Raw genomic sequence first — 22,552 nt, forward strand, 5'->3', positions numbered from 1 at the left:
AACGTGTGCACAATGTCACTGAACTTGTGCACAATGTCACTGAACCTGTGCAGGTGTCACTGAACCTGTGCAGGTGTCACTGAGCCTCTGCACAATGTCACTGAGCCTGTGCAGGTGTCACTGAACCTGTGCAGGTATCACTGAGCCTGTGCAGGTGTCACTGAACGTGTGCACAATGTCACTAAACCTCTGCACAATGTCACTGCACCTGCACAGGTGCCACTGCACCCTGCTGTGCCAGGTGAGCAGCTCCAGGCTCTGCTGGTGCAGGTTGGAACAGTCTGAGGGGATTTTGGGAAGGGATGCCCTGGAAGGGGAGGGCAGTGCTCAGAGCAGGGCTGTGGGGTGCTGGGGACATGCCAACACTTCAACGAGGCGCACAAAGACACCGCCAGTGCCTGGGCTGCCACTGTCACTGCCACCAGGGGCTGGCTGTGAGCCCGGGGTGCTGCAGCTCTGCCCCAGGCTGGCAGTGACACACAGGGGAGCATTTGTGGGGTTCCTCAGTCCTTGTGCCCTCAGCTCACAGGGGCTCACAGAGGAATCAGGGTGTGTTTCACAGCTCCTGCAGGCTTTGGGGAGGAGGTTCCCCTTGCTCAGCCCTGCCCCAGGAGCCTGCCCAGCCCTCAGGGAAGGACAGGCTCCATGTCTCACCCTGTGCCGAGGGGAACCTTTCAGGTTACATTTTGTGGCGGGTGAAACACGAGGATGTTTTACTTCACAGTGTAATTTTAAGAGGCCTCGCATGGCTCATGATCTGCCCTCTCATATTCCATGGGGCGTGTGTGTGTGTGTTTTCTCTCTCTCACTTTCTCAGAGTCACAGAGCTGTTTTGATTGATTGTCCTCAGCTGCAGCTGAAAGTCCAGCCAGCCAGTTTATAGACTTGGTTCCAGCATCAATTCTCACTTTGAAAAACATGACATTTAAAACCACCCTTTGGTTTTCCTACATATGGATCTGATGCTTTCGTTCAAGATTTGTTTTTGCTGCTTTTCCCCTGCAATATAAGTCTCATTTGGACACCGCATCTCCTTGACCTCAGAGCACCTTCATTTCAGTGCCATTGTAATTGACAGGTTGAATTGATGAGATACTGTCAAAGCTCAGTATTAATAGCAGATATTAATGTCACCAGCGTTTTCCAGTAGAGAATTAATGGCAGTGCTGTCTGCAGCTAGGAACCCTCTGAAAGGATTCCTCTGTGCCTCCACACAGGCCTTGCTTTTCTGCTTTCTGCTCTAATCCCTTTGTTTTAACGACATTACAATCGGGCACGCAGCAAATCCCTCCCCTTCCCTGCTCCTTCTCCATGACTTGGTCCCTTTTAAAGTCGTTTGTGTCAGCCCAGAGGAAGTGTGGAGCTGTCTGAGCGTGAGGATGGGAAGTGCTGAGGGGAGCTGTGGCAGCTGTGGGGCTGTCCCTGCATCCCTCGTGGTGGCCACAAGGCTTGGCCTGACCCAGGAATTTCTTAGAGAGAAGCCTGAGCTTGGTGGCTTCAGCTCAGGGAGGAGAGCCAGGGGCTCCCGTGTGCCTCAAAGCCCTGCAGACCTGCAGGATGAGAGTCAGGCTCCTCTCTCTGCTGTTTAATTGTCACCTCTGTGAAGATGAAAAGCCTTTGGTTGCTGCTCAGATCTTTGTTAGGCCAGACAGGCTCTGGGAAACCTTTCCTGACAGGCTGGCCCCCTGAACAGCCCAGGTGATGAGGATTAGGGATGTTCTTCACAAAGGTTGTCTGTGTTCACACAGCACAGGGCTTGGGATTGCCCCAAACTGGGATTTTTAGAGCAGCAGGTCTCAAATGCCATGAACTTGGAAGAACCCCAAAGCCAGGGAGCAGAGAGAGAGCAAAGCTGCTGGGAGCTCAGCACTGGGCTTGAGCTGGACCCAAATGATTCTTTTTGAGGAAATAACGAGAGCAGGCCAAAAAGCTGTGGGTGGGTTTGCAGGGCAGGGAGGGCCTCTCCAGGCTGCCACAGGTTATCAGGAGGCACAGCCCATCCCCAGGGATCCCCAGGTGTAATGTCCACCCTCCTCTTCCCCCCGCTGTACAGCCCCTGCAATCTCCAGGATGCTGGAGGCCTTGCCATGGCTGGAGCTCTCAAGTGTCACTGGTAGCAAAGATGTTTTCTGGGTCCCCAGGAACCCTTTGGACCCTTAAATCTGAAAGAGGAGTTGGAGGGCATTTTCTGGTTGCTGTTTTTAAACACCAGGTTCATGCTGCTGCACTGGGTGCAATGCCCATCTTTCCTGGAGTTCTTCCAGGGGTACAAACCTTGACACAGATATCTCTGTACTGTATTTCTCTGGTTTTCCTGACTTCTGTTGAGTTTACTGGTGACAAAGAGGCAACTCTGACTTGTTAAAGAGGTGAAACTTCATTTCTGGAGGCAGGTGTGTGACGCAGGAGGCAGTTGGTGAGTCCCTACTTGAAAAAATCTCTAAAAAATCTCAATTCTCAACCCTGCTGTTGAGCAGGTGCTGCTGGGTCAGTGCTGCTGCACCTTGCCCAGGTGGGAAGGGGCTGCCAGGGGCTGAGGGCACAGCCTCAGCTGGGATTTCTCCATGCTTGCTGCCAGCCAGGTGTGTACCTGCACATTTCCCTTCTTCCCTACACCTTCTGGAAGAGGAAATCCTGCCTGGTCAACGCAGCATTGCTTCAGTGGCTGGTCTGGTGTGGTTCAGACAAGGTTCCCACCAGCTCCTGTGTTTAATAAATCTTTTTTATTCAAAACAACCCCCAAACTCCTCTCTCAGAAAAGCCAGCCAAGATGCTCCTTTTTTTTTTTTTTTTTTTTTCCCTTTCCATCTTGTTCCTGTTAGAGGAACTCTGGGAGCCTGTCTTGGTGCTTTCACTCTTTCACATGCCAAAGATCCCTCTTAGTTATGCTCCTGCCAAACCAGATCTTATAGCCTTGCCTCTGAAACCATCCACTTCCCTGCTCCTTGGGGTTCCTTTTGTTGCTGTTGCTTTTTCATTGAATTTCCTCGTGTTTATTGACGTGTCTATTGTTGAGCTTCCTGGACACATGCAGCTCTCTTTTTTGGGATACAGGCAAAGACAAATAGTTGCCTTCACTTCTGTGCCCCTGCTGTTGGGGAAATACTGTCAGTGATGTGATTCCTACAGAAGGGATGGGTCTCATGTAGAGCTGGGGTCGTGGAGGGTGTCAAGTGGCACTGCTCCATTGCCTTGGCTGGAGTAAGGCCAGTTTTGTCCAGCTGAGAATCTGTCCTTAGTGTCTAAACAGTTATTACACACTAATAAAGATTAATGATCATAAATCCCCACGGATTAGACATTAAATGGCAAGTTTTGCTCATTAATCTTTATTGCCATATTATGGTTGTTGATGTTAGAGCAGGCTCCCCTCTCTGCAGAGCTGAGGGGGCTGAGCCTGGGGAGAGGAAGGGTGGACAGAACACTCAGAACACACCAGATGTCCACGTTTTACACTCTGTGTCCTGCCCCCAGGCTCCTTGTTTCCTTGAAAGCCCTTAAGCAGCAGCAGAGGATGGATCCCAGAGCTTTGCCTGCTCCTCTGGCCTCTGCCTGGGCTATCAAACCCAGATTGTTTCTGGTGAGAAGGGATCAGATCTCCTCGTTAATATTTCAGCTCAGCCTTTGCTGGAGCAGATGGAGAGTGTGAAATTTGCCCTGTGCTCTGCAGAGCTGGGAGATTCCCCCCTGGATCGTGGCTGGAGGAGTGGCAGCTCTGTTGGAAGCTGAAAGAACTGTGCTCCTTCACATAACCCCACTTCATAAAACCAGTGGCTTTTGGTAATAAATAGGGCCAGAAAAAGCTGCATCTCAGTTTTGGGGTGTTTGCAGAAAAAGCTGCATCTCAGTTTGCAGAAAAAGCTGTGTCTGAGTGTTGGGGTGTTTGCAGAAAAAGCTGCACCTCAGCTTTGAGGTGTTTGCAGATGAATAAACACAGCCAGGAGCTGGTGGTGCCAGTGCTGCAGGCACAAAGGTCCATTGCTGGATAAATGGAAAGGACTCTGAGAGTGCAGTGAACTTCAAGTGTGGATTTAATGGCATGGGGACAAAATGAGTGCTCTGATGGGCAGCTGGTGTCAGCCCACCCTGCCAGGGGGGAGCAGGAGAGGCAGGACACAGCCTGAGAGCAGCCTGGCTGCCCTTTCCCTCCCCAATCTTCCTTCAGGCCCAGATTTGTGGGCACTGGGTCCCACTCATGCCCAGTTCCAGCAAAGGGAGCAAAATCTAAAACCCAAAAGAAACCCACAGGGAAAAACCTGCAGGTGACCCAAGGCACGCTGCTGCTGCTACTTTTTCCTTAAAAAAAGGGAAAAGCCTGGGAGAGGCCTCTGGAGCTGAGAGAGAAGAGGGGAAACTTTCAAGGTGGTCTCCAACCAGCTTAATGCTGGAAATTCCCCATTTTCAGGCCAGCAGGAGGAGGGAATTGAGCAGGGACAGCCAGGGAGCAGCTGGGGCTGCAGGATGGTTGTGATGTGTCCTTCAGAGCAGCCCTGGGATGCTGGAGAGCTCTCGGCCTCCGTGCACACCTGACATCCTGGGCACCTTCATATTTTTATTTTCATGTCCAAATATTTCTTACATTTTTATTTTCGTGGGATTTTACTGGCAGCCAGTGGGAAGGGGAAGGGGCCTGCAGTCCATGGAGTGCTTTGGGGGAGGAAGGAGCTGCCTGTCCTCTCCAGTTCCCTGCTCCCTGATTCCAGAGCTGGGAATCGGCTGCACGGCTGCCCTCCAAGAGCTCGTCCCTTCGTTTGCTGCTGTTCCACTGAAATTCCCTTTGGGAATGCTGGGCAGCTCTGGGGCTGCAGCAGCCCTGCTCCAGGGTGGCTCAGCCAGGATGAGCCACAATCCCTTCCCTGGGAGCCTCCTGGTTTTTGAAGGATGGGGCGAGCGTCCAGCGGCCGCGAGGTTCTGCGGGGATAAGCCGGGAAAAGCTTGGAAGTGGAGATGGAAATCTCAAAAGATCAGACGTCTTCCGGCCATTTCCAAAGCTATCTGGTGTTAGCCAGACCTGAAAACCCTTCCTAGAAGTTTTATTTCGGGGTATTTTGATCTGTTACTTTCGCTTTTGGGCTTAGCTAAATCCAGGAAACTCGCAGTGGTGTAATTTTTGAATAAAGACTAAACACACCCCAAGTATTCCTGAACCGATCAGGAAAGCTGCTGCTTGGTTTATCTTCCAGGAATAATTCAGGCCAGCCCAGGCTTGAATTCAGTCTGGTTTTGCCCCTAGATAATGATTCTTTTTGAGGAAATAATGAGAGCAGGCCAAAAAGGCTGTGACCTGACACACCAAACTGTTCCAGGAGGAGGATGGAGATAAATGCTCCAGTGAGAGGGGCCAATGTCTGGAGGCTGGAAGAGCAGCCTGGAGTATCCATGGCCTCCAAAAACTCACATAGACACATTTTCCCCAGGAACTGTGGGGTGGAGGTGTTGGATTCTGCATATCTTGGGATTTTTCCCTCTAGGAGAGAACATTCAACCATCTCGAAGTGTCCCAGAACACCCAAAAGCCTTCAGCATTTTCATGTTTTTTTTTTTTTATTTTCAGGATGGATACTGTGAAAAGTCAGGAAGGGCCAGGTGTCCTCGATTTTTTTTCAGCCAGGGTGAAGAAATGTGGATTAAGTGCCTGGTAAAAGCCAAAAAAAAAAAGGTGTGTTTAAAGATAAATCCCAGTCTCTGTCAGAGCTGTTGAGCCAGGATTGAATTTTCCCAAATCCAGGTACAGCTGCAGAGCTCTCCATCCATTTTTAACCCAAATTTAGTCACAAATCCTGCAGAAACACCTACAGCATGGACTGTGCCTTCTGGGGGGCTTCTTGCAGGCTGGGGCTCAAAATCCAATATCCCCCAACTCAGGATTTGGCTCTGAATATTCCCTTTAAAATCCATGTGTAAAGTGAATTTGCAGGGCTCGGCCGCTGTTTTTATTTTGGTGAATCGAGTGGTTTGTGCTTGGTGAGAGCTGTCCCTGTGCCAGGGGCTGCTGGAAATAGTCACAGCATCCAAAAGAGCTGGAATTCTGCATTTTTTAATAGCAATACAACGAGGGGAAGCTGCTAAATAGAGCTTCTTGTAAGCTGGAAATGTGTTGGAGTAAAATTTATCATTTCTTGCAGGGGAAAAAAAAAAAACAACTCTCTAAAATTGTCCAAAATCTTCAATTTAAGGATTTACAGTTTTATTGGCAAAGATCCATGTTTAGCGTCAATATATGGGATTTCTAGACTTTCTGTCTTAAGGTGTGAAGTCTGCTTTTTCTCGAGATGGTGGGAACCTGTAACAAGAATATTTCTACATAATTTTGGCTAGGGAAAAAAAAAAACCCAAACACCAAAATATGAGCAAAAAAAAAATGGAAAAGCTCCCAGATCCCAGTGGTCTCTGGTGTTGAAGAGGGCACATGAATCTGTTAGGAAGGGGAAGACTTTCCAACCTGCTGTAATGCAAGTCCTTATTTTACTTTATTTTTAGTTTTTTTTTTTTTTTACAGTAACATCATTTGGTTGCTTAACTGTGAAAGTCTCTGCTTTTCCATCCCTGTGGAAGGCTGATTATTCTTTCTCATGTTCTTCTTATTTATTATTTATCCCTTTCTGGTACTACCCAAGAGGTGCTGAAGGTATCTCCCAGCCTGCCCTTGAGCCATGTGGAATCCCTGTGGTATCTCCTAACAGCTGGGCTGGCAGTAGACAGCTAATTACGATTTTAAATTAAATTTATAGCAACTTAGATTGGTATTTTTTTCGTGTCCTGGTTTGCTCTAGAATTAGGGATGGGGACAAGCAATCTTGTTTTTTAAGAAATTGTAATTTTTTGAGTTTTCTTTTAACATCTTGGAGGCTTCTGAAGAAACCTGCTCATTTTTATGTTTTTAGGGGGGGGATGCACGAGGTGGGTTTCTTGTTCCTTTGAGAGGGGATTGAGTAGCACCAGGGTTCAGTTTAGCTGGTAAAACGCTGTGTGCCACATCATGAAAACCACCCTGAATTCTGAGAAAACAACCCCTTTCCACCTGGAAATTAAAATCTGGTTGGTGACAAACTTGGTTTGTCCGAGGCTCGTGCCAGGCTTTCCTCTGTCAGATTTCCATGGAGTTTGCTGGAGCCCTGGGTGGTCAGGAATGGCCAAGGCAGGGCTGGGGACAGCCAGGTGTCACCTCTGGGGATGGAGGACACGTGTCCTGCAGAAATAATGCAGCAGTTCATCTGCAGCTTCTTGCTCTCCAGGGGATGTTGAGGGGAATCCCCTAAGTGTGGGAGAGAATCAGGACTGGGGGCTCAAAACCCATCAGGTTTTGTTCTTTTTATTCCCTTTCTCCCCTTGGAAAGGTCCTTCAAAAGCTTCCCCAGCCTTTCTGATAAAGAATAACAGAATCAGAGAACCACAGAGTCATTTAGGGTAGAAAAACCTTTAAAATCATCGAGTCCAACCAAAAACTCAGCACTGCCAAGGCCACCACCAAGCCGTGTCCCCAAGTGCCACATCCACACATTTTAAGCCCTTCCAGGGAGGGTGACTCAAGCCCTTCCCTGGGCAGCCTGGGCGCTGTGGTGCAGCTGTTTTCAGACAGCTCACGCTGCTTTTCTGGTTTGTTTTCTTTCCCCAACGTATAAGAAACGTTGGGTAGCAGAATGTGGAATTGATTAGAAGTTCATAAAGCAGGGACCTCAGAAGGATGTGGGTATAAATGCTTTTCAGGCATCCGAGGTGAACTTTAAATGGAGCTTTGGCCCTCATTTGCTTTCTGCTTTTCAAAAACCATTTATGAGAAAGTGGAGCTGTCAAAGCCATGCATGAACTTTGCCTTCTTGCAAATAACTTGTCTCAAAGTAAATTGTCCAAATGCACAAGAAACTTGTCTCAAAGTAAATCCAGTAGCTCTACAAAGCTGGAATTATGTGCATTAGAGAGTGTGAGGTGTGTGTGTGTGTGTGTGTGTGTGAGCACGCGTTGTGCTTGGGGGGAGTAACTCAACCATTTTGAGATTTACAAAAACACAATGCAAGTGCTTTTGGAAAAAAAAAAAAAAGGCAGCGTAAAATATTTATTTCTTGGCAGAAGTACATCAGACCACATCTCCCATCCTTCTTTTAATTGCTTGGTGTTTGTTTGTGTTGTGTCAGGCTTTGCTGGTTTCCTCTGCAGGGCTCTGTCACCTCACACAACCCCAGTCTCAGCCAGGGCACAGGGCAGCTCCAGCTCCTCGGGAGAGCCCTGGGGTGCAAGCAGGGCACCAAAGGCAGAGTTGGTGTTGGGTTAAAGGCAGCACAGTGCAACGTGGGTGATTTTCAGTTTTCAGCCTTGTCGAGGGAACTCTTTCCTCGTGAGAATCCGAACCACCACAGCCTGAGGCAGCACCCCGAATCACAGCCTTGGGGAGGGTGGGTTGGCCAGACAGAGCAGCTTGGAGGGTGTTAGGTGGCACTGACGTGGGTGTGAGGTGGCACTGGGTGGTTGGCAGTGTCCTGTGGGCTTTGCCCCGGGTTTGGAGCTGCCCCGTGCGGGGTGGGCGCTCCGAGCTCCCATTCCCAGCCAGGTGCAGACACTGCCAAGTCCCATCAGTCACACTCTGCCAAGCTCCCAGGCTTGTCCCCGTGCTCCAGAGCCCTTCCGTGCTCACCTGGCTGCCCACCTGCACAGCTGCACGTCCCCTCCCCTTGGCTCCACCTGCAACACTCCCCTGTGCTGTCTTCACCCATCTCAGTGCTGTTCCTCGTGCTCTGGGGATGAGCAGGAGCAGCAGAGTGACAGTAGGACCGTGTGTGTAACGTTTGAGAGGCTTTTACTCCGTGTTGTTGTTTTAATGAGATGCTTTTAGGATCCCTGCTGAACTGGTATTCTTTAACCTTCACTGCCACAGATACTTTCCCCCCACTCTCTTCACTTCAATCAGATTGGCAAAATACATTTGACTTGAAAACAAAAAAAACCCCAAACAACCCCAAACCCTGCTGATGGGATAGGTTACTCCTCTTTACTGTGCTTTGATTTGATTTCTCAGGATACTCAGAGGTTTTTCACTGCTGCTGAGAGGGGACAGTACACCTTTTTGGAGACTTCAACCACTGTAACATTTTTCCAGATGTGTGTGTGCGTGTGCGTGTGTGTAACCCAGCACTGTGCGTGCGTGTGTTCTGCTGAATATCGTGTGCATCTCTGAAATGCTTCAAACAACTGCCTGGAAGTCAAAAACCAACCACCTCTTTCCAGTCATATGTTTGCCGTGACTTTTCATAACCACACTTGAAACTAGTGGTCTTGGATGGAAAAATTCAAAGAGCAGGGCATCTTTATAGCAATGGTATGTCAGTCGAATTACGGAAAATGTACACAAAAATAAATAAATGAAATTTAAAAGTAACGTTCTCTCAGCCTACCTGTGTTTCCCTCAGTGAAAGTGCTAGGAGTTGTGCCGGGACACGCTTTGGGCTGCTTTTGCCATTCCTATGGCAGGTTTTTGGGGATCATCTTACTCCCAACAGCTTATCGTTACTGAAAGCTCGGGAACGCTCAAGCTGCTCGACAGGGATAATTGTCAGCCCTGCTCTCGCTGGTTTCCCTTTCCCTGCTCGGGCTGGCGGGAGCAGGCGCAGCCACATCCCGTCCAGCCCACATCAAAGGCACGGCCCGGAGGGACGGCAGCAGCGGCTTCCTGCCCCCAACCCTCCCAAAAATCAGCTTTTCCAGGGGTTCAAGGGGACACAGCCCCGTGCCCAGCCTCGCTGCGGGGCTGGGCTCTGCCGGGTTGGAGGCTCAGCAGCTCCCGGCGGCGTGGCCGAAGGGCTGGCTGCAGCTGCTGGGCTGCAGAGCAGATGTGCTGCTTTGCTGTGTTTCCCCAGCTCCTGCATTCCCTGCCAGCCCCATCGCTGTTACCTGCCTTTCTTTCCAGGGTGACTCTCAGGCCGTGCTTTTGTCCTGATGCAAGGCCAGCGTTCACCCTGAGTTTATTGTCTGAGCCAAACCGCTTTGCTGGAGTGAAGTGTGTTGGGCTGGTCGCGCTGAAACATGAATCGCTGCTTCCCTCCTCCTCGTGTAAATAAAATTATCCTTCCATTTATGTTAGAACTGCAGAAAACAATATCCCAGCTCCCTCTGCTGATCCTGCAGTCCCAGTGAGGGCGAGAGCACTGGCTGCAGAGCTGATGTGCTGCACAGTGACCTCCAGAGTTAATAAAAAGCTTTGAGGGGCACAGGTTTTAAATGCAGCTTTGTGATGCAATTATTTGGGTTGATGAAGTGGCAGATCCTGTTCCCTCTGCCTCCCCTGCCTGTTTCATGTATGAAATTATTATGAATTCCTGCGCTGTCACAACTAATGTCACATGGAAGTGAGGAAGAGAACGGGAAAAGTTGAGGTGTAAGGAAAATCAATGTTTGTCACCTGGAAGAAGCACAGAGGCCTGGGCTGAACGCTTTGGGATTGCAGCAGGAATATTATAACCCAGCAGTGGGAATGCTGGCGATGCAGAGATTGCCATAAAAATGTCTGAAGGGAAGAGCTGCAAGAGGCACAGACCCATTTCTGAGAATCCTAAACTGAACCGCTGCTGAAGTTCTCCCTGCGCTGCACGTGCGTGTGTGTTCTGTTTAAAAGGAAGAAATTAAGAGCCATATTTTTATTTTATCAAATCAAATTACCCCTGTATGCTCAGAATATTTATGCATCAGTGTTTTTTTTTTTTTTATTAGGGCTTTATCTCACTGTAATCAATTCCAAATACTAACCTATTTTTATCGCAGTAATGCAGCAGTAATTTATAAGACGTAGACGGAACGCACACGAGATGCCAAAAGCAATTTTATGGAGCCTCTTTTGTTGTCATCTACAATGCATCAGCTCTTGCCTTCAGCCTCCCATCAATTTTAAAAGCCCCAAGATGGAAAAAAAAAAAAAAAAAAAACAAATAAAAAGGAGCAAGTACAGCGAAGCAGCTGCCAAGGCCTGGAATAGCCTGAGATCCGTGTGCACCTTTGGGATGGAGGTTGATTGAACACGGCACAATAATGAAAACCGTGCTGAGCTTTGTAATGCAATTATCTGGGTTGAAAATGGCAGATCCTGTTTCCTCTGCCTCCCCTGCCTGTTCCATGTATGAAATTGTGAAGTAATTCCTGCGTTATCCCAACTAACATCACAAGGAAGTGAGGAAAAGAACAGGGAAAGTTGAGGTGTGAGGAAGAGAAGAGGGAAAGTTGGATCCTTGGGACTGAACAGAACTGCCCCTCTGCATCTTTCAAGGGAAATACAGGAAAAAAGTTTTTCAGGGAAAAGTTTTTCACGGAAAGAGTGATAAAGTTCTGGAATGGCCCGGGGAGGTGGTGCAGTCCCCATCCCTGGGTGTGTTTAACAAAGCCTGGATGTGGCACTGGGTGCCAGGGTTGAGTTGAGGTGTTGGGGCTGGGTTGGACTCGATGATCTTGGAGGTCTCTTCCAGCCTGGTCATTCTGTGGTCTTCTCTTTTCTCCTCTCCTTTGGGAGCCCTCCTGGATGGGCAGTAATATTGGCATCCAAAGTGCCAGTGCCAATGAGCATTCCAGAATCCCCATCCCAATTCCCACCCCAACCAGCTGCCTTTGAGCAGCTTCCACCAAGCTCTTGTGCCCCTGAGGGGCACCTGCAACAGGAGCACCCGTGGGTGTGTTCATGGCTGAGGTTCTCCAAGTCTTCCCAAAGATTTTGCCCATCAGACATCGCTGCTGCTCTCCCAGATTTTCCTGGTGTTACCACTCCAGCACACTTTTGGTTCCAGTTCTGGCTTTCTGGTGCTGGGAGTGATGGTGAAATCAATATAATCGTGATTAGACGAGTGGGAATGGCTGCAAACTCACAGAGAGTAGGGTTAGATGGGATATTAGGAAGGAATTCTTACCTAGGAGGTGCTGAGGCCCTGGCACAGGTGCCCAAAGCAGCTGTGGCTGCCCCTGGATCCCTGGAAGTGCCCAAGGCCAGGCTGGACAGGGCTGGGAATCACATGGGATAGTGGAAGGTGTCCCTGGACTGGATGATCTTTAAGGTCCCTCCTAACCCAAACCATTCAGTGAGTTTATAAATCTGTGAAGATATTGCAACGTTTTTGAAGCATACACTGCACCTGAAGGTGATGCAGTTTATTGATGTTAAAGACACAGATGTTTAATTCTGTTTCATTTACTTGCTGAATCCCCCTAACAGACAATTGGAGGCACCTTCAGACTAAAAGCACATCCCATTTAATACCCAGTGATTGCTTTTAAGGCAATCATATAAATAGGTCTCTTTCAATAGGCTTCTATTAACCACAGGCACTGAAAATAAATGGAGGAACATTACAGAGCACTGACAAATTATTGATGGCAAACATTACCAAGCCACCTTTGTTGTTTGCCTACCCCTTTCATATTGGAGGGCTTTTGGGAAATAACAATCAAAGCAGCCCCTCCTGGAGGAATCATTACTAAAGCATTTTGCATGCAGATTACTTCAGGCCTCAGCACCGCGCTCGGCTGGGTCAGGAGAGGAAGGCCAAGATTTGCTGATTGAGATCAGATGGCTGGTGGCGAGAAGGAATCTAGATGACTTAACTGGAGGGATTAGACTCAAGTCTTTTGGCTTCCACTTGGCTGTTTTATAAACTGCACAGTCGGGCCGCGTTCCCCTCGGCGTGTGTGCGCGGCGCGCGGGGCGGCTCGGGGCACCAGCCAGTGCCTCAGCGCTGGCAGGGCAGCCCTGCTGGGTGAGAAAGGCAAAGGCAGTGCAGGTGGAAGCTAAAATTAGCCCCTGGAGCTCCAGCCCTCGCACCTCCAGCCAGGCTGAGCCTGCAGCGCTCTCCAACCCCACCGCGGTTTGGTGGGTGATGCCGCGGGGCAGAGCCGCTGTTCCCAGAGCTGCAGCCGCAGTTCCCAGAGCTCCAGCCGCTGTTCCCAGAGCTCCAGCCGCTGTTCCCAGAGCTGCAGCCGCAGTTCCCAGAGCTCCAGCCGCTGTTCCCAGAGCTCCAGCCGCTGTTCCCAGAGCTGCAGCCCCGTTTCCCTGCCCTCCCCATGGCCTCCGAGGTACCCAAACACAAGCAGTGTCCCCACAGCTGGCGCGTGGCTGCAGGGTGAGGAGCCGTCGGAGGGTTTTGTTACCGGCAGTTTGAAGCCTCACCCATTGGATGTATCCCCACGGGAGCAGATGGAGCTTTCTCCTTTCTCTCAGAGCCTAACCTTTAATTTTACAAGGCTGATTGAAACCGAGAGTGGAAATAAAAAGTCAGAGCTGCTCTGTTTTCCTTCCCCTCCCTTCCATTATCTTCTTTCTTTTCCATCCATCCTCTTTTCACATGCCTCTCGGATTGCGTCCCCCTGGTTTCCCAGTTATTTATTGACCCAGACCTAATTCCTTATTTCCAGAAATGTGTCATGAATCCTGCCTTTGAGTCATTTGCTTTTTGCTTTCCAGGCTCATCTCTTTGACCACGTTTTCCTGTGAAAGATAAGGATATAGGGTTTGTGGAGTAATCGCAGCAGGATGCCTGGGTTCCATTCATGGATCTGTTGCCACTGGCTCATTATGGAAAATTAGGAGAGTTATTTCACCTTTCAGTGCCTCACCTCGGTGTCGCCATCTGTAAAACAAGGCTCGTAATTGTTATCTCTTCCTCGCAGGAGAACTGGGGAGCTTCACTAATGACCATCTGCTAAATGCTCTCAGAGCCTCACATGAACATTTCTACTGAAGTGCAAATTATTATTAGAAACCAGGGATTGTTACTGGATTGATATCAAATCATTGTCGACAGCTTCTCTGCAGGGAAAACTTAGGCACAGCCAACAAGAACAAGCTGCATGTTTTGAAGTTGTGCAGTTGATTATGTTGGCTTTCATCTTCTGGTAAGAGGATCCTCTGCCATCTGAACTCTCTGATCTCTGGGAACACAACTCATCCAATCAATCTGGAGGAAAATAAACCTCTGCAGACAAAAACATTAAGTATCCACCTGAGATCAGATGAAGATGGAATATGTTAATTAATTCCCAGCCCTTAACTCTTGCACAGCCAGAGCTTCCCTGGCCTACCCCTACCTGTGCTGGAGGGGAGCACAGGACACATCCATGGCCCATCCCAGGCTTGCAGAGTCTCCTGGGCTCAGTTTTAATTGGAAACATGCAAATATTTAACAATTAAATCGATGCCACTGAAGGCTCCTATGGACTGTCTGGGGGTCACATGCTGATTTCATGGTCCACTCGGAGATTCCAGGTGCCAGCACAGATTCCAGCTGTGGCTCCTTCCCAGCTGTGGTGGTTTAACCCCAGCCCCAGCAGCTCGGCCCCACAGAGAACCAGAGAGAGAACCAGAGGGGTAAAACTGAGAAAACTCTTGGGCTGAGATAAAAACAGATTAATAATTACAGCAAAAGCCACACATGCACGCAAAGCAGAACAAGGAATTCATTCCCCACTTCCCGTGGCAGGCAGGGGCTCAGCCATCCCCAGGACAGCAGGAGGACAAAGGCCATCACTCCAAATGTCCTCCCCTCCCTCCTCCTTTATCCCCTGAGCATGACACTGGATGGCCTGGGATGTCCCTGGGGTCACTTGGGGTCAGCTGTCCTGGCTGTGTCCCTTCCCAGCTCCTTGTGCCCCCCCAGCCTCCTCACTGGAGGGGTGAGGAGCAGAAAAAGCCTTGACTGTGCAAGCACAGCTCAACAATAACAAAAACATCTCCAGGTTATCAACCCTGTGTTCAGCACAAAGCCAAAACACAGCCCCACAGTGGCCACTGGGATGAAAACCAACTCCATCCCAGTCAGAACCAGTCCAGCAAGGAGCCAAGCTGGGCTGAGGGACATCCCTGCACCTCTGCTGGGCCTGACCCAGCGAGTTTCCTCCTTGCTCAGCCTCAGTGCTGGCAGCTGATGGGTTTAGTTGAGCCTGGAGCTGACATTTAGGACATGCAGACACAGAACCCCCCCAGGACCCCTCTGGGGTGTGCCCCGTGTGCCCTGGAAGCTCCACTGGAAATACTGCACGGTGTTGGTTACGGTCTCACAGCAGGGAGTTCTGCAGTCTTTCACTAACAAGGCACAAAATGGCCAACAATCTCTTGTCACAAGGTCCTTTAAGGATAAACTGTCCAATTAAGAAATGACACCTAAATTATTTTCACTTTTAACCCCATAACTGATCACTCGAAGCCCGCAATGCTGGCTTTTCTGTCCAGTTACACAAAACCACCCAAACCCATGGAGAAGAAGGAAGAAGAGGGTGAAGAAAAAGGTGAAGAAGAGGGAAGAAGAGAAAGAAGAAGGCCCAGCCTCCACCCTAAAACCTCCACCTTGCTTTATATCTATTCCTGTATTCTAAACCCCAAACTCTGAGTTTCCCCCCCTGTGATATCACACACTTCTATCCAAACTCCACCCCCACAATCCCAGTTCTGTCATTCCATTCTGGAAGCTTCTCCACGGCCTCAGGTCAGTGCAGTGTTCTCCTGGGGGTCAGAGCCTGGCAGCACAGAAAGTCTGGAATTCTCAGCAGTATCCAGGGTTCCAACAACAGGGAACCTCTGTCTCCAGGCAGAGTGGCCTCCCACCCTTTTAGTGCCTGGCCTCATCTGCGTTTTCCCGGCGCTGGGGATGGGGAGGGAGGATGGCTGGAGGCTACAACCCATCACGGGGCGTTCAGGAGGGATGAAGATCACTACTGACAGCAGAAATGGGGCTGGGGGCGATTACTGGGCTGGGCTGTGAGGAGCAGAGAGCTCACCAAAACCGACAATTTCCAACTGGAGCGGTTTAGGAACAGCCCCGAGTCTTCCCCCGCTGACACCATTATGTGCCATTAGGGCCACTGTCTTATTTTGCAGGGTTCAAGTAAAATAAATGTGGTTTAATGATGCTGCAGTCCAAAATCGTCATTGGTGCTACATTCACACAACCAAAGCTACACTGAGGGGAAATGGGTGACCTTTTTGGGATCTGCCAGGGGAATATCAGCATGGAAAATGGGTGACTTTGGGATTTTGGGAGCTGCCAGGGGAATATCAGCATGGAAAATTGGTGACTTTGGGATTTTGGGAGCTGCCAGGGGAATATCAGCATAGAAAATGGGTGTATTTGGGATTTTGGGAGCTGTGAAAATGGGTGACTTTTTTGGGATCTGGCAGGGGAATGTCAGCATGGAAAATGGGTGAATTAGAGATTTTGGGAGCTGCCAGGGGAAAAACAGCGTGGAAAATGGATGATTTGGGGATTTTGGGAGCTGCCAGGGTGATATCAGCATGGAAAATGGGTGGCATTAATATTTTGGGATCTGCCAGGGGAATATTAGCATGGAAAATGGGTGACTTTGGGATTTTGGGAGCTACGAAAATGGGTGACTTTTTTGGGATCTGGCAGGGGAATGTCAGCATGGAAAATGGGTGACACTAATATTTTGGGATCTGCCAGGGGAATATCAGCATGGAAAATGGATGATTTTGGGATCTGGCAGGAGTATCAGCATGGAAAATGGGTGACTTTGGGATTTTGGGAGCTGCCAGGGGAATATCAGCATAGAAAATGGGTGTATTTGGGATTTTGGGAGCTGTGAAAATGGGTGACTTTTTTGGGATCTGGCAGGGGAATGTCAGCATGGAAAATGGGTGATTTGGGGAGCTGCCAGGGTGATATCAGCATGGAAAATGGGTGACACTAATATTTTGGGATCTGCCAGGGCAATATCAGCATGGAAAATGGGTGACTTCGGGGATTTTGGGAGCTGCCAGGGGAATGTCACCATCCCTGCACTGCACTGGGTCTCTGGAGAGAGGACTTGGTTCTCTCCAGCAGTGCAGAGCTTGTTGAAAATGGAAAAAAAATAATAAAATAACCCAGTAATTTTTTAATTAAAAAAGGATAATAACCTCTTGTGTTAAAACTGTGAAAATCAGTCCTCTGCATTTAAAAATGGGCTTGTAAAAGCATATGTGCCTTTTGGCTATTTCCTAGAATATATAGCTTTGGTCACATGGCTCTCATTAAGACACCAGAAAATGTTGTAAACTGGCATTTATAAGCTTGCCATAGGAAATTTCTGTATTTTTATTTTGAATTTACAATCCCACTCCAAGATTTGCTGAAAGATATAAAACTTTACTTGAGGTTTTGGAAAGGGAATGATGTCTGAACAAAACAGTCTCCTTTTGGTAAAAACTCCCATCTGTTCAAGTTCTGACGTGTTCTTCAGGCAAATAAGATTTTTTTTTTCCCCCCTACATGTATTAAAAAAAACCAAGAAAGCAGATCTGGCTAAGAGCACAGCCACTGATACTTTAACTGTTAATATTTCCTAACATTGCATTTCTTAAGGTAAAATTACTTAAAATACAAATAAACACACTCACTCTATCTCTGCAGAGCTGAGGAGGCTGCTGTGTATCCCTGGGTGAATTTAACACTGAAAACAGGGAAGTTTTGGTCTCAAACTAAAAAGGAACATTAAAATCAAGGGAGATTTTAACCACATTTTTTTTACAGCGAGGTTTGAACAACACCACCCCAGCTTGTAAATAACATCACCAGATGGAAACGTCCCTGTTCCCCCCGAGCTCGCATCTCTGGACACGGATCAAAATTAGAAATCAAATAAACCAATTAACTCCTACAACGATGAAACGAGGGTGGATGCCCGTCATCCCTGGAAATCCGAGGGATTTGGAAGCAGCAGGTTGTAAGAGCAGCCTGCAGGGCTGGTTCCAGCAGCTCTTTCCCAAGCAGGCTGCAGGTGGCAATACATTTATTCCTGATGGTGTCTCTCCCTGAAAGCCCCGGCTCCAGGAGGAGGAGGAGGAGGAGGAGGAGGAGGAGGAGGTTGCTGTCGAAGAAGGAATCCATGGGCAGGGAAATCTGACTGCAGGGAAGGGGTCAGGAGTGTTGGAACCCTGGCTGCTGAGAATTTGAGATTTCTGTGCTGGCAGGAACTGACCCCCAAGAGAAACACTGCGTTTGACCTGAGGTCGTGGAGAAAGCTTCCGAAATTAAATGACAGAACTGGAATTATAAGTGTGTAGTTTAAATAGAAGTGTGCAATACCACACAGTAGAAAACTTACAGTTTAAGCTTTTTAGAATAGAGTAATATATAATATATATATATATATATTTCTTATATATAAATATAAATAAATTATATATATATATAATATTATATATTATAAAAATTACATATATAATTTATATATTATATATATAATATAAATATATATAAAGCAAGATAGAAGTTTTAAGCAGAAGCTGTTCCTCCTTCTTCACCTTATTCTTCATAAGTTTAGATAGTATCATGTAACTAGATAAAAAAGTCCACATTGCAAGCCACGAGTAGTTAGTTATGAAATTAAAATAACAATTATTAAAATAATAATTATTACAAGAATAATAATTAAATGTCATTTCTTAATTAGACAATTCATCCTTAAAAAAACTTGTAGAGAGAGAGATACAGCTCCATTTTTAGTTTGTTAGAGTGAAGTGCTGTAGAACTCACCATTTGTGAAACTGTAATGTAGATAAAAACTAATAAACATCCAAGTCTGAACAAGAAATACCCTCCAACATATTTAATCCCAACCCTGACCAAAAAACCAAATAAAACTCAACATCAAGGAGGAGATCAGGTGGGTTTCCTCTCTGGGAAGGGCTCCTTTCTCCGTGTCACCCTCCCAGCCTGTCCCCAGCCCCTGGAATTCGTGTGGTGCCAGGAGCTGAGTGGAGAAATCAGCTGGGAGATGGGCAAAATATATCCTGAAATTGGAAAAAAAAAAATGAAATTAGGCGTTTTAATTCCCCTTCCATGACCCCATTGTTGTGTTGTTCCCCCAGGAGCAAGAATCCAGACTCGCAGCTCTCCCTCCTTCCTCAAGGAAGATTAGGCAGAGTAAAGCTCAGATTAATTAATTAGGTGATGATTTATAACATTCCTGAGTGTTTTAGAGATTGCAGTGTCCACACAGCAATCCCACTCCTGTGGGTGCTCCAGCAGGGCTCTCTCACAGCTAAAGGCGTCTCTGAGGGGATTTTCTGCTGGGGTTTTGCTGCTCAGCCCCTTTTTAATCAGCATTTTTAATCCTGGGACACGGAGGGGGTAGCCTGGCAGAACAGCCTGGGAATACTGGAGAGGAGAAAAAAATCCCTTTCCATGTGGAGAAATGCTTCTGAAAACGGGGCAGCTCTGCCAGGAGGGCAGGAGAAGGCTCTGGTGTCACCCAGGAGCTCGGGCAGAGCAGGGATTTCTCCTGGCTGAGCCACAGGGGTCTGTCTGGAGGTACAAAATGAGGTTGGGAAAGGCTCAGGCTCCACAGGTTCTTCACATCAGCCCAGAGGTGAGACTGGTGCTTTCTGCTTTTTTTTGGTGTGGGTTCTGAATCTTTACTTTCTCCTCTGGAAAATGCCCCTAATTTGCTCTGCTGTGGGAACAGGATTATTATTAAATGGTCGCAGGGAGTGAGTGCTTTAGAATAATGTTGCAGAGCACTCGCTGTGCTCTCACTCAGGGACTCCAACAACAGCTTGGTCAGCCCTGAGCGATGCCACTGGTAATTCCCCAGGTGGAGCACGCACAAGAGGGCCAAAAAGGCCCTTTCTGACAGGAAAGATTGCCCTGTTTCACTGAAAATACAATGGTGTTTTCACCCTTGGTGAAGCTGCCCAGTGACACAACTCTGGATGTGTCACAGCACATGGAAATATTCATGAGAGCGTTCCCTGCATGCTGAGGCCTCTCTCTGCTTTCTCCACCTCACCCTGAGCTTTTTTTGGGGGGGTTTCCATCACCCCTGAGCAATGATCTGCCCTCACAGACTCACCTGAGTTGGAAGAGACCTTAAAGATCACCCAGTTCCACCCACACCTTCCACCATCCCAGGCTGCTCCGAGCCTGTCCAGCCTGGCCTTGGACACTCCCAGGGGTGCAGGGGCAGCCACAGCTGCTCTGGGAAATCCATCCAGCCCCTCCTCACCCTCCCAGGGAGGAATTCCTCCCCAGTATCCCATCTAACCCTACTCTCTGCGGGTCTGAAGCCATTCCCTTTGTCCTCACTCCTGCCCTGCATCCTCCTGAGCGTGAAACCTGCTCGTTAACACCAGGATTTTAATCAGGGTCTGAAACCTGCTCATTAACACCAGGATTTTAATCAGGGTCTGAAACCTGCTCGTTAACAGCAAGATTTTAGTCAGGGTCTGGGTGGTGGATGGGCAGGACGCCTCAACAGCCTCTGACCTTCCTTTGGGAGCTTCCAAACTGAAGAACAATCCGTGGGGTGAGCAGCTGGGGATGGTGATTTCCTTGGAAGGTGTTTCTGTGCTGCCACCAGAAGGATGGAGGGGAAAGACCCAGACCCAAAATGTGGGTGCTGCCTCTCTTCCCTGATCCCATCCCAGGGAGTAAAAGGGCAAATCCAGCAATACCTCTGGCTTATCAGTGACAGGACAAATTGATACCAGACTTTTATGAGGGTGGGGAAAAGTCTCTCCATAAAAAGAATCTAAATTTACCATCGTGTTAACAATTCTGTAAGAGTTTTTGGCAACTCCTAATGGAAATTTCAGGAGCAGATGGAAATATTTGGAAACGTATAGAACACATGAGCCTGCAACATCCATTTTTATTTTCTCATTGGGAGTGTGGAGTGGTTTCAGGTTGCCTTTAAATTTTTTTTTTTCCTTTCTTTCTTCTGGATGCTAAGAAAAGCAAGAAGGGAAGCAGGAGATGATGGATATAGGCAGGACAGGGCTTTTTTTTTTGGTGTTGCTCAGTTGATTCCCCTGTGTGGTCTGTGACAGATTTGAGGGAATGGCACCAGCACGAACAACCTGGTCCCAGCTTATCCGGGAGCTGGGCAGGAATGGAAGGGCACCTGTGAGGTCCGAGGAGCCAATTCACCTTTTCCAGGTTAATTTGAGGTGGATTGCCTGTATCATCCTCCCAGGCAGCACGTGGGGTTTAATTAATGAGTGTAAAAACAGCCTCAGTGTTCTCTGATGGACGATAATGTCATGGATTACCCCTGATGTCCAAGGGCACATCCTCCCTCAGACAGGAAAATCCCTGGGCAGCACTGAAAAGGTGGATCAAATATTTCCAATCCCTGTTGCCCACAGGGCAAGAAAAGCTTTTGCTTCTTAGGTGTTATAACCCACCCTAGGGCAGGGAGTTTGGTGCCGCAGGAGGGGAATGAATAACAGACACACACAGAAGCTGAGGGAGAAAAGCTCCCAGCTGCCAAATCTCTGGACCTCTGCTGATCAGGAACAATCAGGAATGAAGGAATTTTTCCATTTCTCTGCTGTCTGAGCAGCACAAGGGCCAATGCACGGCCTTCACTGCTGCTCTGCTCTGGTGGCTCGGGGTTTTGTGTGGGGAACTCATCTGGAAACCGAGGCGTTTCCCGAGGTGTTTACATTGTCCCGCTTCCACCGGATCTCGGCGGCTCTTGGAACATCCATCCCTAAAGCCTTTAATTAGGAGAGACTTCTGGGGCTGGTGGTCGAGGCTTTTATTGTGCTTGGAAAGGGCCAGAGCAGAGGCCCCCGGGCCAGCAGCGGCTCCGACAGCGATCCCAGCGATCCGGGATGGGGATGGGGATGGGGCAGGAAAAGGAGCAGCCCGAGGAAACGGAGCTGGGTGATGACAGAGGGGCTTCTCTCACAGCCACCCGAGCAGCCCACGGGGACAAGGAGCCTGCAGCCCCCCAGTGCTGTCGTGCAGAGCTTCCCCTGCACCTCGTCGGGAGCCGCGGCCTCGCCTGGCACTGCTGGCACCCCCTGAGCCCTGCAGGGACAGGCAGCAGCTCGGTGCCACTGTCCAGGTCACCCCTGGTGCCTTAGGGTTCTGCCTTTTCTATTTTTCATCTATTTGTAACCCTGCAGTTCTTCAGTGTGTAACTCTGAACTCCATGTCCAGTGTGAGCTGCTGCTTTCCCAGTTTGGGCAGACACAACAATTCCTCTCCAGGCCTGGCAATCAAGGACACCTCACTGCCCCAGGCCCTGAGAGACGGAAACAAAAGTGAGTTGGGGGCAGCAAACTTGGGGTCAATGACTTCATTAGCTGGATCTGTAATTGGAAGAGTAACCCCCAATATGCAAATGGACCAAACTTATAAAATGTGAAAACCTGTTGTTCATTTTGGGTGGGCTTTGTCTACCCTAAATGTACCTGGAAGCCTTTCAATAAATAAAACTGCTTTTTATTCCCTTAACTTTGTCTGGCCTCCATTTTTAGGTAGCCCAAAAAGGCAGCATCCCTGCTGGCCTGTGCCTCCTCTGCGCTCCAGTCAAACACTCGGCCCGTCCCCTCTCTGCTTTCCCTGCTCAAACCCGTTTTTCCGTAGCGGGATTAACGCGAGGGCTTCGGGTTCAATTTCCCTGCCTGTTGGCTGTGAGACAGGAGCGCGTCTGCCCAGACCTGCAGAAGTCGTTCAGGTCCTAAATCCTCTTGGTCGTGTCCCTTTCCAGAGGTTTCTATGGCACAGGAGCACAGGCTGGGGAGCGTGGCAGGCAGTGTGAGCTGCGGGGAGGTGACACTGCTCTGCTCCTGTCACCTTTTCCT

At 48.7% G+C, this 22,552-nt stretch overlaps 1 protein-coding gene across 3 annotated transcripts in view; it reads left to right on the plus strand.

Annotated features, from left to right (window-relative positions):
• MAP2K6 (mitogen-activated protein kinase kinase 6) overlaps positions 1 to 15,309 on the plus strand; it is a 66,587-nt gene extending 51,278 nt beyond the window's left edge. Inside the window, exon 13 of one of the 3 annotated variants that reach the window (XM_053994670.1) lies at positions 13,633 to 15,309. The gene's annotated coding sequence lies outside the window, so the exon portion shown is untranslated. Of the gene's footprint in view, positions 1 to 817; positions 3,846 to 5,554; positions 9,376 to 13,632 lie in introns of those variants that run through there. The other 2 variants (XM_053994668.1, XM_053994667.1) reach the window with 2 other exon arrangements.
• Positions 15,310 to 22,552: the final 7,243 nt, after the last annotated feature.

This window comes from Vidua macroura, chromosome 19 (assembly GCF_024509145.1).
Source record: "Vidua macroura isolate BioBank_ID:100142 chromosome 19, ASM2450914v1, whole genome shotgun sequence".
Classification (NCBI taxonomy): domain Eukaryota; kingdom Metazoa; phylum Chordata; class Aves; order Passeriformes; family Viduidae; genus Vidua; species Vidua macroura.